At 44.8% G+C, this 14,877-nt stretch overlaps 1 protein-coding gene across 1 annotated transcript in view; it reads left to right on the forward strand.

Moving 5' to 3' along the window:
* LOC135207592 (protein inturned-like) overlaps window positions 1–14,877 on the forward strand; it is a 53,596-nt gene that overhangs the window by 14,200 nt on the left and 24,519 nt on the right. The window lies entirely within an intron of this gene.

Raw genomic sequence — 14,877 nt, forward strand, 5'->3', positions numbered from 1 at the left:
ACTATCAGACTACAAAGCGTTGGCTGCGCTTTTACTCCAAGAATTTGGAGATTCATTGAGTCCTGCCGCTCCTCCTTCTCCTCGGTCGCTGTTCACGAGCGCGAAAACCGCAAAGTCGTCCTCCTTCTTGAAGATGCGGCCAACAATTTCCATGAAGAAGGCTTTGCAGTCTTTTGGAAATTGGCTTAACTCCAAGAAGGAGGCGGGAAAGGACTGTCTTTACCTGCCCTCCCTCCAGACTTTCTGGGAGGAGGGGTATCTGGTATGAGACAGGCGAAGCAATGGGACTCGCCCTCCCAGCGACTGCAGAGGCAGATTTCTCAACGCTGGTGGACGCGTCAAGGAGACGCTCTCTTTCTTCAGTCAAGACAACTTGGGGAATGTCTGAAATGGACCATCTCCTCAAGGGATTGTTTCCATGTCTTGGAAGTTTCAAACTTTCTGGACTGGTCCCTTGGGGTGATGGCCAAGAGGACACAAGACAATGAACAACTGAGCCCCGATATCCTTAATAGTATTTTGACTTGTATGGATAAAGCAGTGCAAGACGGATCGGGAGAAGTGGCCTCCCTTTTCGGGGCGGGAATACTTAAGAAGAGAACTGTATTCAGTTCTTTTCTTACGAAAGCTGTCTCTCCGGCACAGAGGTCGTCCCTTCTGTACGCTCCTCTGTCTAACCAGCTTTTCCTTCTCAGTTAGTGAAAGATATTTCTCACTCACTTACCGAGAAGGCGACACAGGACCTTCTGGTTCAATCAACCAAAAGGCCGAAGACAGCTGTCCTGCCACGAAGGGGGAGACACGGGTCCCGAAGCCGCCCTTTCGAGGGAGTTCATCTTCGAGATCCTCCTTTAAGAAGAGAGGAGCAGAAAGAAGAGGTAGGGCTTCAGCCTTTAGACCTACCAAGAAAAGCAAATGAACCTCAAGTCCTCCAAACACCAGTAGGCGCCAGACTACTGAATTTTGCAGAAGAATGGAACGTCGAGAGGGGCGGACAACTGGTCCCCTTCAATTGTGAGGAGAGGATATCTCATCCCCTTCAGAGACAGACCTCCCTTGACGTCTATTCCGAGTGAACTGTCGGCGAAGTACGCGGACCCTGTCAAGAGGAAGATCCTTCTGCAATTAGTAGAACAAATGTTGGACAAGGAGGCCATAGAATTAGTACCGGATCCACACTCTCAGGGCTTTTACAATCGACTGTTCCTAGTTCCGAAAGCCTCGGGAGGGTGGAGACCTGTCCTGGATGTGAGCGCACTGAACCGAGGTTCGTAGAGAAACAGAAGTTCTCTATGGAAACATCCAAAATCGGTGCTAGCGGCTCTGCGTCCAGGAGATTGGATGGCCTCCTTGGATCTACAAGACGCATATTTTCACGTCCCTCTTCATCCGTCATCGAGGAAATATCTACGATTCATGATGCAGGGAAGGGTCTTTCAATTCAGGGCCATGTGCTTCGGCCTGTCTACGGCTCCTCAAGTGTTCACCAACCTTATGAGGAACGTAGCACGGTGGCTTCATCTGGAGGGGGTGAACATATCCCTCTATCTGGACGACTGGCTAATAAGGGCCAAGTCAAAACAACAATGTTTGGAGGACTTAGAAACGACGTTGAATCTCGTTTGCTCACTCGGACTGCTCGTGAACCTCGAGAATCTCAGATGGTCCCCAGCCAAGACATGTCTATCTGGGGATTCAGATGGATTCTCGAGGTTTTCGAGCATTTCCATCGCAAGACAGAATTGCTCGAGGCTTGGAGAAAATATCAAACTTCTTAGGGAAAGAACGAAGCTCAGCGAGGGAATGGTTAAGTCTTCTGGGCACCCTTTCGTCGCTGGAGCAGTTCGTTTCCCTAGGGAGGCTCAATCTGAGACCTCTGCAATTTTACCTGCAAAGAATGTGGGACAGAAAGAAAGGGGATCTTTCGGATCAGTTTCCCATTCTTCAAGAAATAAAAATTAGACCTGAGGTGGTGGTTAACCCCGCTTCAGAAGAACGAAGGCATATCCCTTGCGATTCGGAACCCTCTCCTAGTGTTGTTTTCCGACGCCTCGGAAACGGGATGGGGAGCAACTCTAGGAAAGAAGGAAGTGTCAGGAACCTGGACAGGAGAACAGGTGTCCTGGCATATAAATGTAAAAGAAACTTATGGCAGTTCATCTAGCCTTGAAATACTTCGAGTCGGAGGTCAGAGGCGTGGTAGTCCAGGTAAATTCGGACAATACCACGGCTCTGGCTTACATCCGAAAACAGGGGGGGACTCACTCGCTTACACTATACAAGATAGCGAGAGACCTCTTGATATGGGCAGAGGAACGAGGCACTGTATTGCTGACGAGGTTTGTACAAGGGACAAAAATGTCAGAGCAGACAGACTCAGCAGGAAGAACCAGGTCCTTCCAACAGAGTGGACCCTACACTCCGAAGTCTGCCGAAAGCTCTGGTCTCTCTGGGGGAAGCCTCAGATAGACATGTTCGCCACGTTTCTCTCCAGAAGGATAGAAAACTTTTGCTCCATTGTAGAAGATCCAAGAGCAATAGCGATAGATGCTTTTCTCATGGACTGGTCGGGCATAGATGCCTACGCTTTTTCCCCCGTTCAAGATTCTGGGGGAAGTGTTAAGAAAGTTCCGTTCCTCGGAGGCGACGAAACTGACTCTAATCGCCCCATATTGGCCCGCTCGAGATTGGTTCACAGAGGTACTGGAATGGGACGTGGACTTCCCCAGATCTCTTCCCATGAGGACAGATCTGCTCAAACAACCCCACTTCGAGAGATATCACGGAAACATCCACGCTCTCTCCCTGACTGCCTTTCGACTATCGAAAGACTTGTCAGAGCGAGAGGCTTTTCGCGAAAAGCTGCCAAGCGCAATTGCCAGAGCCCGCAGGTCCTCTACTCTGCGGGTCTATCAATCGAAGTGGGAAGTCTTCCGTAGATGGTGTAGGTCGAAGAAGCTGTCCTCTTCCGATACCTCTGTGACCGAAATTGCTGATTTCCTTATCTTCCTAGAGAGGAATCACGTTTAGCTGTTTCTACCATAAAAGGTTATAGAAGTATGCTCTCGGCTGTATTTAGAAACAGGGGCCTTAACATAGAAGACAATAAGGATCTCCATGATTTGATAAGATCCTTTGGTACTACAAAGTCTAAATCCTTTATCACTCCAAGTTGGAACCTAGATGTGGTCCTCCAGTTTCTCTCTTCGAATACTTTCGAACCACCTGATAAGGCATCCTTTAGGGATCTCGAGGAGTGCATTTTTCTCTTGACCCTCGCGACGGCCAAGAGGGTCAGTGAGATACATGCATTAGACTCTCGGGTAGGTTTTAGAGGAGATTCTAATGTTGTCTCTTTCCAACCTTTGTTTTTGGGCCAAGAAATGAGAATCCTTCTAAGCCTTGGCCCAGAAGTTTTGAAATCAAGGGCCTCTCTCCCCTTGTGGGTAGAGAAACAGAACGGTCTCTCTGTCCGGTCAGAGCACTGAAGTTTTATCTGAAGAGAAAGAGTCAACTTCAAGGTTGTAATCAGAGCCTATGGTGCGCGGTAAGGAACCCGAAGAGGCAAATGTCGAAGAACGCATTAGCATTCTTCGTAAGAGAATGTGATAACGAGGCTCACATGGAATGCCAAGAGGAACATTTAAGCTGCTTAGGGTTAGAGCACACGAAGTCCGTGCAATTGCAACTTCCTAGCCTTTAATAGAAATATGTCAATGAAAGACATATTAGCAGCAACATATTGGAGATGCAACTCGGTATTTGCCTCCCACTACTTAAAAGACGTCAGAGTGACTTATGAAAAGTGTTTTTCTCTTGGACCTATGTATCAGCGGATACCGTGCTGGACAGGGAGCTGGTACTGATCCTTAAATAATATTGTTTTTTAAACTAAAAGATTGTTTGGTTTTGAGTTTTTATGGTCGTTTGAAAGGATGTTGGGGGGATAACTCCTTTCAATCGTAGTACTAACCCCGGTATTAGGATCAGGTGATCGGGATCGGTGTTATGCTCCTTAATGATGCCATATGGCAAGGTGTTTTGTCATGTAAGTGGATAGGACCCCATTGACAAAGATCCTTTGGTTCTGTCGAGTAAGTGGATAAGACCCCATCGACAGACCATCAAGAATTCTTAGCATGAGGTCACTACCTCGCTGAGGCTCTTGAGGGCGATGTAAGCTCCTAGGCAGTAGCCATGAAGTCTTTCGCCGACACAGGTAGGAACCAAGGTTTCTTATATTTTTGTTACCTACAATGTATGTTGTTCCCTGTCTATTCAGTAATTAGCTGTCTCTTACCCTCCGCCAAAGGTGCCAATCAGCTAAGTATATATCTGCCAGGGAAGTTGAATGTATAAAATAATATTGTCATGATACATAAAGTGTTTTATACATACTTACCTGGCAGATATATACTATTAAATGGCCCACCCAGCCTCCCCTCAGGAGACAGGTGGAAGAGCAAATCTGTTTTAGAAAATGGGATGGTTCCTAGTTCTGCCACCCAGCAGCAGTGGCGGTAGATCACCTGACCTACCTGTAGCGTGTGCCACGAAATTCGAATTTCTGTCGGGGACGACGGAGTCTATAGCTAAGTATATATCTGCCAGGTAAGTATGTATAAAACTTTATTGTATCATGACAATATCATTTCTTGTGTTGTTTCCTTGCCAAGGAAAGTTGTTATTGTCAGCTAAGGAATGTTATGAATGTTCAAGTGTAGTTCATGATAAAGGGCCTCAGTTATTTATCAGATATTAAAACCACCTCATAAATTGGCTAACTAGTGTATTGCTCATATTGGTATCATAACTCATTATAACTTACTGGCATCAAGGAAATAACAACATTGGTATTTAAGAAAAATGTATACAGTGGTACCTCGAGATACAAAGTTAATCCGTTCTGAGGCGGCCTTCATATCATGAGTTTTTCGTATCTTGAACCGCATTTTACATGTAAAATGCCTAATCCGTTCCAAGGCCTACGAAAACACCCCAGTAAATTATATTTCCAGGCCTACAGCACATGTTCTAGGGTTACGACGCCGATCCGACGGAAGAAATATGACTCCAAAAAGGCAAAATACTGTACATACTTGAGTAATATTCAACTGCATGTAATGTTCAACCCCATTTTTACTGCATATATTAGGACTTTAGCATATGTCCCTTAGCAATAAGCCTAGGCTATGTTAGCATTTGCTACTGTAGCCTAGTCTATGATTCTGACATCTAAACCTAAGAAGCTAAAAGCTTAGAATATGCCAATGAAATGTATAAATAATCAGTATGTACTCATTTCAAATAACTATTAATTAATCATTAACTATAATACACAAACAAACCAAAAAAAAACCTTCCAATCGTTTGTTTACATTCAGCTCTTACGAGTACTGAATGAATGCCAAGCAATCACTTTTCCTAGGACACAGTAAGCCATAAATTTTCATTAGTATCTCTCTTCAACAAATGAACCTACCAAACAATATAATAACCATTCATTTCTATTCTTTATTCTATCTTTACCTAATGGAGATACCGAGTTACTGACAGCTATAATGAAACATACATAACGTAATATATTAAAACAGAAGAAGAATTATAAAAAATACGTATTTGTTGGCTTCGATGATAGCAGTCTGATTTATTTTATATTTTATGATATTAAATTCACATTTCATACAATGAACTTACCTGTCAGATATATACTTAGCTAAGACTCCGTCGTCCCCGACAGAAATTCAAATTTCGCGCCACTCGCTACCGGTAGGTCAGGTGATCTACCTGCCTGCCCTGGGCGGCAGGACTAGGAACCATTCCCGTTTTCTATCATATTTTCTCTGTCGCCGGTGGTATCAACATTGTTGTTACTACCTCCTGACTGGAATTCGCTTTTCAAGACTTTTTTTATCATCTATATTGGATTTCTTGGTGACGTACTGGATCGTTGTTTTGGCATTCGCTACTGTGGACTGGATTTGGACTTGCTTTTGATTTTTCTGATAGAATGTCTGATTCAAGTGTTAGTGTGAGAGTGTGTGTGAATGTAGGCTGCAAGGTGAGGATACCGAAGGCTTCGGTTGATCCTCACACTGTATGTCGTAAATGTAGGGGGTTTGACTGTTCTTTGGCTAACACCTGTATTGAGTGTGAGAAGTTGAATGCTAATGAATGGAAGACTCTAACTTCTTACTTGAAGAAGTTAGAGAGAGATAGAATTAGACGGGCTGCACAAAAGAGTGTGAGTACAAGGCCTATTGAGCCTTTTTCTGAGTCTAACTCTCCTAATTATTAATGAATTTGATTCTCCCTATGTATCTGAAACCCTCACAGGCTTTGCATTCGATTCGGCTTCGGAAATCGCCAATCTGAAGGCTACTCTTCGTAAAATGAAGACAAAGATGGCGGCCATGCAAGGTAAGGGAAGTGATAGTGAATTACTTAGTGAAGTGAGTGTTCCCAGTGTTGTGGAGGGGGCGTCTGACCATCCCTGTGATGCTCCCAGGCCTAGACCTCTTCCAAACTCACATACCCAGAGGAGAAGGAAAGTCGAAAGTCGTACGGAGGTTGTGGGGAATCCCCAACGGTCAGGCGTCCCTTCAGCAGGTTCTGTTTCGCTACAGTCTGCTCAGGACCGCTTTAATAGAAGCGTCCTACGAGATTGTTTCTCGTCGTCCGGTTCTCCTTCACCTAAACGAGGGAGGAAGGACTCGGATCTTTCTAGGCCACTGAAAAGGCACTGGAAAGAGCACGCGTTTGACTCGAGCCCGGAGCCGTTCTCGGAGGAAGCACCCCTTCTTCTATCAAGAAGGCTAAGCTGGGTTTTCGACGCCTTCCTCGAACGGTATTTGAGGATCGCACTCCTTCGAGTTCTCCTGCTTCTTCTATTGAAGAGGACGCTGGTGTGGCTTCCAAGAGGATATTGCTTGCAGTCAAGAGCAGATAGCCTCTTTGGGTTGGAGTTCTTTCGAGGGATCCCCCTCGCAAGAAGGACGCTAGACTTCCTATTAAGAAGTCTCGTCTTCTTTCACCGGCCAGACGTGAAGCGTCCTCCAGACATGAAGAGCCTTACAAGCGTGGGACGTCTTCCAGGCGCGAAGAGTCTTGCAAGCGTCAGGAGCTATCCGAGCGAGTTGCTCTGGATAAGGATACGCTCAGGCGCGAGGCGCCAGGCCAGGAGCGATGGCGCCAGCCAGGCGCGAGGCGCCAGCCAGGCGCGAGGCGCCAGTTAGGCGCGAGGAATCAGCCAAGCGCGAGGCGCCAGCCAGGCGCGAGGATTCAGCCAAGCGCGAGACTCCAGCCAGGCGCGAGGAGTCAGATTTGCGCGTGAGGCGCCAGACAACGCGCGAGGCTTCAGCCAGGCGCGAGATGCCAGCCAGGCAACAAAAGCCTCCAGCCAAACGAGAAGTGCCAGACAAGCGCGAGGCGCCAGACAAGCGCGAGGCGCCAGCCAAGCCCGAGGAGCTTTCCAGGCGTGAGAAGTCAAGCAGACGCGAGACTTCTTTTAGACTTGAGAGAGATTCTATTCACTCTATGAGTCCCCTCTCCTAGTAGGAGTTTGTCACCAGTAGAGAGAGAACGGGATGAAGATCCTCTCGTTTTTCAGGCCGATTCTCCGCACGGTGTAGAAGGAGATTCGGAAGAAGAGGGTAACGGTAGAGAAGGAGTCTCTAACTATAGAGTTCTGACAGACCTTCTTTTGCAGGAGTACGGAGATTCTTTGACTCCTGCGGCTCCTCCTTCGCCTCGATCACTGTTTTCGAGTGCGGTTGTACCAAAGTCTTCGTCGGTCTTGAAGATGAGACCTACGATCTCTATGAAGAGAGCGCTACAGTCTCTAGACAAATGGATGTTGTCAAAGAAGGATCTGGGCAGAACCACCTTCTGTATGCCTCCAGCCATACTTTCTGGCAAGAGAGGTTTCTGGTACCGAACTGGGGAGAACATGGGCCTTTCTCTCCCAGCGGCAGCCGAAGCGGACTTTTCAACCTTGGTTGATTCATCGCGGAGACACGCTTTGAAGGGAGCTCGTGTGTCTTGGGCGATTTCTGAGACGGATCATCTCCTCAAGGGCCTCTTCCATATTTTGGAAGTGTTTAATTTCCTAGACTGGTCCCTTGGGGTGATGTTCTAAGAAGGCTCATGACTCGGAAGGTCTAGACCCCGAAGTCATTCTGAGTATTCTTTCTTGTATTGACAAGGCAGTACAAGACGGATCGGGAGAAATCTCCTCTCTTTTTGGAGCGGTACTCCTTAAGAAGAGGAGTATTTTTTAGTGCCTTCTTAACCAAGGCGGTTTCTCCCTCACAGAGAGCAGCCCTGGTTTTCGCTCCCATGTCGGACTTCTTGTTTTCCTTCTCAGTTAGTGAAGGACATTTCTCGCTCACTGACTGAGAAGGCAACACAGGATCTTCTCCTGCAAACTGCAAGGAAGAAGAGACCCCTAGTTTCGGTGGACAAGAAAGGACCGACTTCTTCGGTTCAGCCCTTTCGAGGAGGCCCTCCCTCCAGAGCTCCCTCTAAGAGAAGAGGTCCTGAGAGGAGAGGTAAAGCTTCTTCCCGTTCCCTTTAAGAAAGGGAATGAGACAGACAAAGAAACCTCCAAACACCAGTGGGTGCCAGGCTTCTCGAATTTGCAGATGCCTGGTCACTCATAAACTCGGACGCCTCTTCGATGTCCATAATCAGGAAGGGATATCTTATCCCCGTCCAGGACAGTCCTCCCCTAACGACCATTCCGCGGGAACTGTCAGCCAGATACAGGGACCCTGTACTGAGGGATACTCTTTGTCTGATGGTGAATCAAATGTGGGACAAAAGAGCTATAGAATTAGTTCTAGAGCAAAACTCTCCGGGGTTTTACAATCGGCTTTTCCTGGTTGCGAAAGCCTCGGGGGGCTGGAGACCAGTACTTGATGTCAGCGCTCTGAACAAGTTCGTTCTAAAGGAGAAGTTCTCTATGGAGACTTCGGCCTCAGTCCTTGCGGCTTTACGTCAAGGAGATTGGATGGTGTCTCTGGATCTCCAGGACGCCCATTTTCATGTCCCGATTCACCCTTCGTCGAAGAAGTACCTCCGTTTCATGACGGGGGGAAGGATCTTTCAGTTCAGGGCCTTGTGTTTCGGCCTGTCCACAGGTCTTCACAAGAATGTGGCGAGGTTTCTTCACCTCAAAGGCGTCAACATCTCTCTATATCTGGACGATTGGCTCATCAGGGCCAGAACAGAGAGACAGTGTTTGGAGGACCTTTCTTTGACCCTAGACCTGATAAAGGCGTTGGACTACTCGTGAACCTCGAGAAGTCACAACTGATTCCCAGACAGAACTTGGTCTATCTGGGGATTCAGATGGATTCTCGGGGTTTTCGAGTATTTCCTTCGCAAGAGAGAATCGTGAGAGGCTTGGAAAAAGTCTCTCTCTTCTTAGGGAAAGAACGGACTTCGGCGAGGGAATGGTTAAGCCTTCTAGGCACCCTTTCCTCGCTCGAACAGTTCTTTCCTCTAGGAAGACTGCATCTTCGTCCTCTTCAGTTTTTCCTAAGGAGATCATGGAACTGGAAGACGGGACTTCTCTCCGACAGTTTTCTCCCTCCAATGGAGATGAAACCACACCTGCAATGGTGGTTGTCCCCTCTAAAAGGGAACAAGGGAATTTCTCTGGAAGTTCCGAACCCAAGCCGAGTGTTGTATTCAGACGCATCGGAGAAGGGTTGGGGAGCAACACTAGGACCGAGAGAAGTGTCAGGCACCTGGAAGGCAGCACAGGTGTCCTGGCACATAAATTGCAAAGAACTTCTAGCAGTTCACTTGGCGCTAAAGTTCTTCGAACCCTTCGTGACAAACAGTGGGGTCCAAGTGAATGTGGACAACACTACCGCCCTGTCCTACATTCGGAAGCAAGGAGGAACGCACTCCGTGTCTCTATACGAGATAGCAAGAGATCTGCTACTTTGGACCTCACAGAGGAACATCTCCCTCCTGACAAGATTTGTTCAGGGTACGAGAAACGTCAGGGCGGACAGACTGAGCAGGAGAAGCCAGGTCCTTCACACAGAATGGACCCTTCATTCAGAGGTGTGTCAGAGTCTTTGGGATCTTTGGGGCACTCCTCACGTAGACCTGTTCGCCACATTCCTTTCCAAAAGGCTGGAAGTCTTTTGTTCAGTGGTGGAAGACCCAAGAGCTCTGGTGGTCGATGCCCTTTCCCTGCTTGACTGGTCTCATGTGGACGTGTACGCTTTCCCCCCTTTCAAAATCCTGGGGCAAGTGTTGAGAAAGTTTGTAGCGTCCAACGGGACAAGGATGACCCTGATAGCCCCGTTTTGGCCAGCACAAGATTGGTTTGCAGAGGTGCTGGGGTGGACAGTAGACTTCCCAAGATCCCTTCCAAGAAGGATGGATCTTCTCAGACAGCCACACTTCGAGAGGTTTCATCAAAACCTCCCCGCTCTCGCGCTGACTGCCTTTCGACTATCGAAAGACTTGTCAGAGCGAGGGGTTTTTCTCGCGAAGCTGCAAGCGCTATCGCTAGAGCCCGCAGAGCTTCCACTAGACGAGTCTATCAGTCGAAGTGGGAGGTATTCAGAAGGTGGTGTAAGTCTAAGAAGTTGTCCTCCTCCAGTACCTCTATAACCGAAATCGCTGATTTCCTTTTGTTCTTGAGAGAGGTCTCTCACTTATCTGTATCGACGATCAAAGGATACAGGAGCATGCTTTCGGCAGTCTTCAGAAACAGAGGCCTAGAGATTGCTGATGATAAAGATCTGCACGACTTGATTAGATCGTTTGAAACGACAAAATCTAAGGAAAACTAACTCCTCCAGCTGGAACCTGGATGTAGTTCTCAAGTTCCTTTCGTCTGACAGATTTGAGCCTCCTCATTTAGCGTCGTTCAGGGATATAACAAGGAAATGCTTGTTTCTCCTATCTTTGGCGACAGCCAAAAGAGTTGGGGAACTTCATGCCCTGGAAGATGAAGTCGGCTTTAACAGAGACTCGGCCTTCTGCTCGTTTAGAACCCTTTTTTTAGCGAAAAATGAGAACCCATCGAATCCCTGGCCCAAGAAATTCGAAATTAAAGGCTTATCGAGTCTAGTAGGTAGAGAAACAGAAAGGTCTCTTTGCCCTGTAAGAGCCTTGAAGTTCTACTTACAAGGAAGAAACAAATGGAGGCTCTAGACAAAGTCTTTGGTTTCGATTAAAGGACCCACAAGAATCATGTCTAAGAATGCATTAGCTTTCTTCTCATTAGGAGCGTCATTACAGATGCTCACAAGTTCTGTCCTGACGACTTTTCCGCTTTTAAGAGTAAAAGCTCATGAAGTTAGAGCAGTGGCGACGTCTCTCTCTTTTCAGAAGAATATGTCGCTAAAGAAAATCATTGATACGACATATTGGAGGTGCAATTCGGTATTTGCATCTCACTATCTTAAAGACGTTCGCGTGACCTACGAGAAATGTTTTTCTCTGGGGCCTTTTGTATCGGGCGGCGGATACGATACTGGGTACGGGAGCAAACACCAATCCTTAACTTTGTACATACCTTCTACTAGATATGTTCTAGATTTCTGCTGACAAAGAGGGCTCGGTGCTGCACTGGCGGCCAGTCACTGTTGTTCAGTAAGGAACTCTTGTGATATCTTTTAGAGGTGTATTAAATTTTTTTTTGAGAATTTTTGTATGAATGCGTTTTAGTTTCGAGTTATGGGTTGTTTGTAATGAGTTCGGGGATAACTCAGAACAATTTTATATACTAACATGGTGGTTAGGATCAGGTGGTCGGGATTGGTTATGCTCCTTCATAAAGTGTGTTGTCATAGAAGTGGTCCAGTACCCATTGACAAAGTCCTTTCAGGCTCTGCCGAGTAAGCGGTCATATACCCATTGACAGACCCACAAGAACTCTAGCCATAGATCTAATATCTCGCTAAAGTCTTGAGGTGATGCAGACTACCGGGCTACAGCCACGAAGTCTACCACCTATCAGGTAGGAACCAAGGTTTTCTTTTATACCTACAACATATGTTGTTTACCTGTCTATTCCATATTAGCTGTCTCTTACCCTCCACCAAAGGGTGCCAATCAGCTAAGTATATATCTGACAGGTAAGTTCATTGTATGAAAATGATATTGTTATAATACAATAAAGTTTCATACATACTTACCTGGCAGATATATACGATTAATGGCCCCACCCAGCCTCCCCGCAGGAGACAGGTGGAAGAGAGAAAATATGATAGAAAACGGGAATGGTTCCTAGTCCCTGCGCCCAGGGCAGGCAGGTAGATCACCTGACCTACCGGTAGCGAGTGGCGCGAAATTTGAATTTCTGTCGGGGTACGTACGGAGGAGTCTAGCTAAGTATATATCTGCCAGGTAAGTATGTATGAAACTTTATTGTATTATAACAATATCATATTTTTTTATTAAATGTATTGCATGTACTCATTTCAAATAATTATTAAGTAACCATTAACTATAATAAACAAAAACAAAAAAAGCTTCCAAACTTCTGTTTACATCCAGCACTTACGAGTATCAAACAATTGCCAAGCAATCACTTTTCCTAGTACACAGTACGCCATAAATTTTCATTATCTCTCTTCAACTACTGAAACTACCAAACAGTATAATAACCATTCATTTCTATTCTTTATTCTATCTTTACCTAATGTTTTTTTATTAAATGTATTGCATGAATAAGTTTTTCAATTTACAGCATCCTTTTACCAATAAATACATAAAGCACAAGGGGTACATGCTGACCAATATGAGAGCAGGATCTTATGGGGTGACTAGCATCAGGAACCAATGGGAGAGCGGGAGGATGGTGGCGAGTTTACTCAGTTGGTGGCGCGCGAGTTTTAAAATTGTTCTCGGTGGTCCGGGCGAATCTCAGGACTTTACAGCAACAACCTTTCGTAACTTGAGCAATTTTCGTATGTAGAGCCCTAAAATTTTTCGTATTTGCTTTCGTATCTCGAGTTTTTCGTAAGTTGAGCCTTTCGTATGTCGAGGTACCACTGTATTAGCTGTGTGAAAGCATCCTTCTCTAAACACAACCATGAAGTACCATGAAGGATGGAGATAACAGTTGGTAAAACCTTACTTAAGTATGCAGTGAAAAAGCTATAGTACAGTGGTACCTCGACATACGAAAGGCTCAACTTACGAAAAACTCGAGATACGAAAGCAAATACGAAAAATTTTAGGGCTCTACATACGAAAATTGCTCAAGTTACGAAAGGTTGTTGCTGTAAAGTCCTGAGATTCGCCCGGACCACCGAGAACAATTTTAAAACTCCCGCGCCGCCAACTGAGTAAACTCGCCACCATCCTCCCACTCTCCCATTGGTTCCTGATGCTAGTCACCCCATAAGGTCCTGCTCTCCTATTGGTCAGCATCTACCCCTTGTGCTTTAAGTATTCTATTGGTAAAAGGATGCTGTAAATTGAAAAACTTATTCATGCAATACATTAATAAAAAAAAAAAACATTAGTAAAGATAGAATAAGAATAGAAATGAATGGTTTATTATACTGTTTGGTAGTTTCAGTAGTTGAAGAGAGATAATGAAAATTTATGGCTTACTGTGTAAAGTGATTGCTTGGCGATCGTTCGATACTCGTAAGTGCTGGATGTAAACAGAAGTTTGGAAGTTTTTTTTTTTTTTTTTTTTTTTTGTTTATTAATAGTTAATGGTTACTTAATAATTATTGAAATGAGTACATGCAAATACATATAATAAAAAAATTGTGAATTAGATATCATAAAATATAAAATAAATCAGACTGCCAACAAATACGTATTTTTTAGAATTCTTCTTCTGTTTTAATATTACGTTACGTATACGTGTTTCATTATAGCTGTCAGTAACTCGGTATCTCCATTAGGTAAAGATAGAATAAAGAATATAAATGAATGGTTATTATACTGTTTGGTAGTTTCATTAGTTGAAGAGAGATACTAATGAAAATTTATGGCTTACTGTGTCCTAGGAAAAATGATTGCTTGGCGTTCGTTCGGTACTCGTAAGACGGGTAAGAGCTGAATGTAAACAATCGATTGGGAATTTTTTTTTTTTTTTTTTTGTGTATATAGTTAATGATTAATTAATAGTTATTTGAAATGAGTACATACTGATTATTTATACATTTTATTGCCATATTCTAAGCTTTTAGCTCTTAGGTTTAGATGTCAGAATCATAGACTAGGTACAGTACAAACCGCTAACATAGGCTAGGCTTATTGCTAAGGGACATATGCTAAAGTCCTAATATATGCAGTAATAATGGGGTTGAAACATTACATGCAATTGAATATTACTCAAGTATGTACAGTATTTTGCCTTTTTGGAGTCATATTTCTTCCGTCGGATCAGCGTCGTAACCCTAGAACATGTGTTTTAGGCCTGGAAATATAATTTACTGGGGTGTTTTCGGAGGGCTTGGAACGGATTAGCCATTTTACATGTAAAATGTGGTCCAAGATACGAAAACCTCATGATACGAAGGGCGCCTCGGAACGGATTACCGTAATTTCGTATCTCGAGGTACTACTGTAGTAGGAATTTCACCAAAATTGTATTCAAGCACTAACAAGCAATATGAATAAGAACTTGTGTCATTAAAGAAAAAGAAATAATCAGCCCAAAAAGTTGAGGAAAAAGGAAACTATGCTATTAAAAGGCAAGAGAATTGAAAGTTATGGCTACGTATCGACTTCCACACCTCAGGGCACTTGAACAGTGCTACTAGCCACCTGAGAGAGAGATCTTTTAAATTGCAAATAGAGTATCTAGAATTCTTAATGACTATGAAATATGGATTATACATTATACTGTAATGGGATTATACATTATACTGTAATGGGATT

This window comes from Macrobrachium nipponense, chromosome 32 (genome assembly GCF_015104395.2).
Source record: "Macrobrachium nipponense isolate FS-2020 chromosome 32, ASM1510439v2, whole genome shotgun sequence".
Classification (NCBI taxonomy): domain Eukaryota; kingdom Metazoa; phylum Arthropoda; class Malacostraca; order Decapoda; family Palaemonidae; genus Macrobrachium; species Macrobrachium nipponense.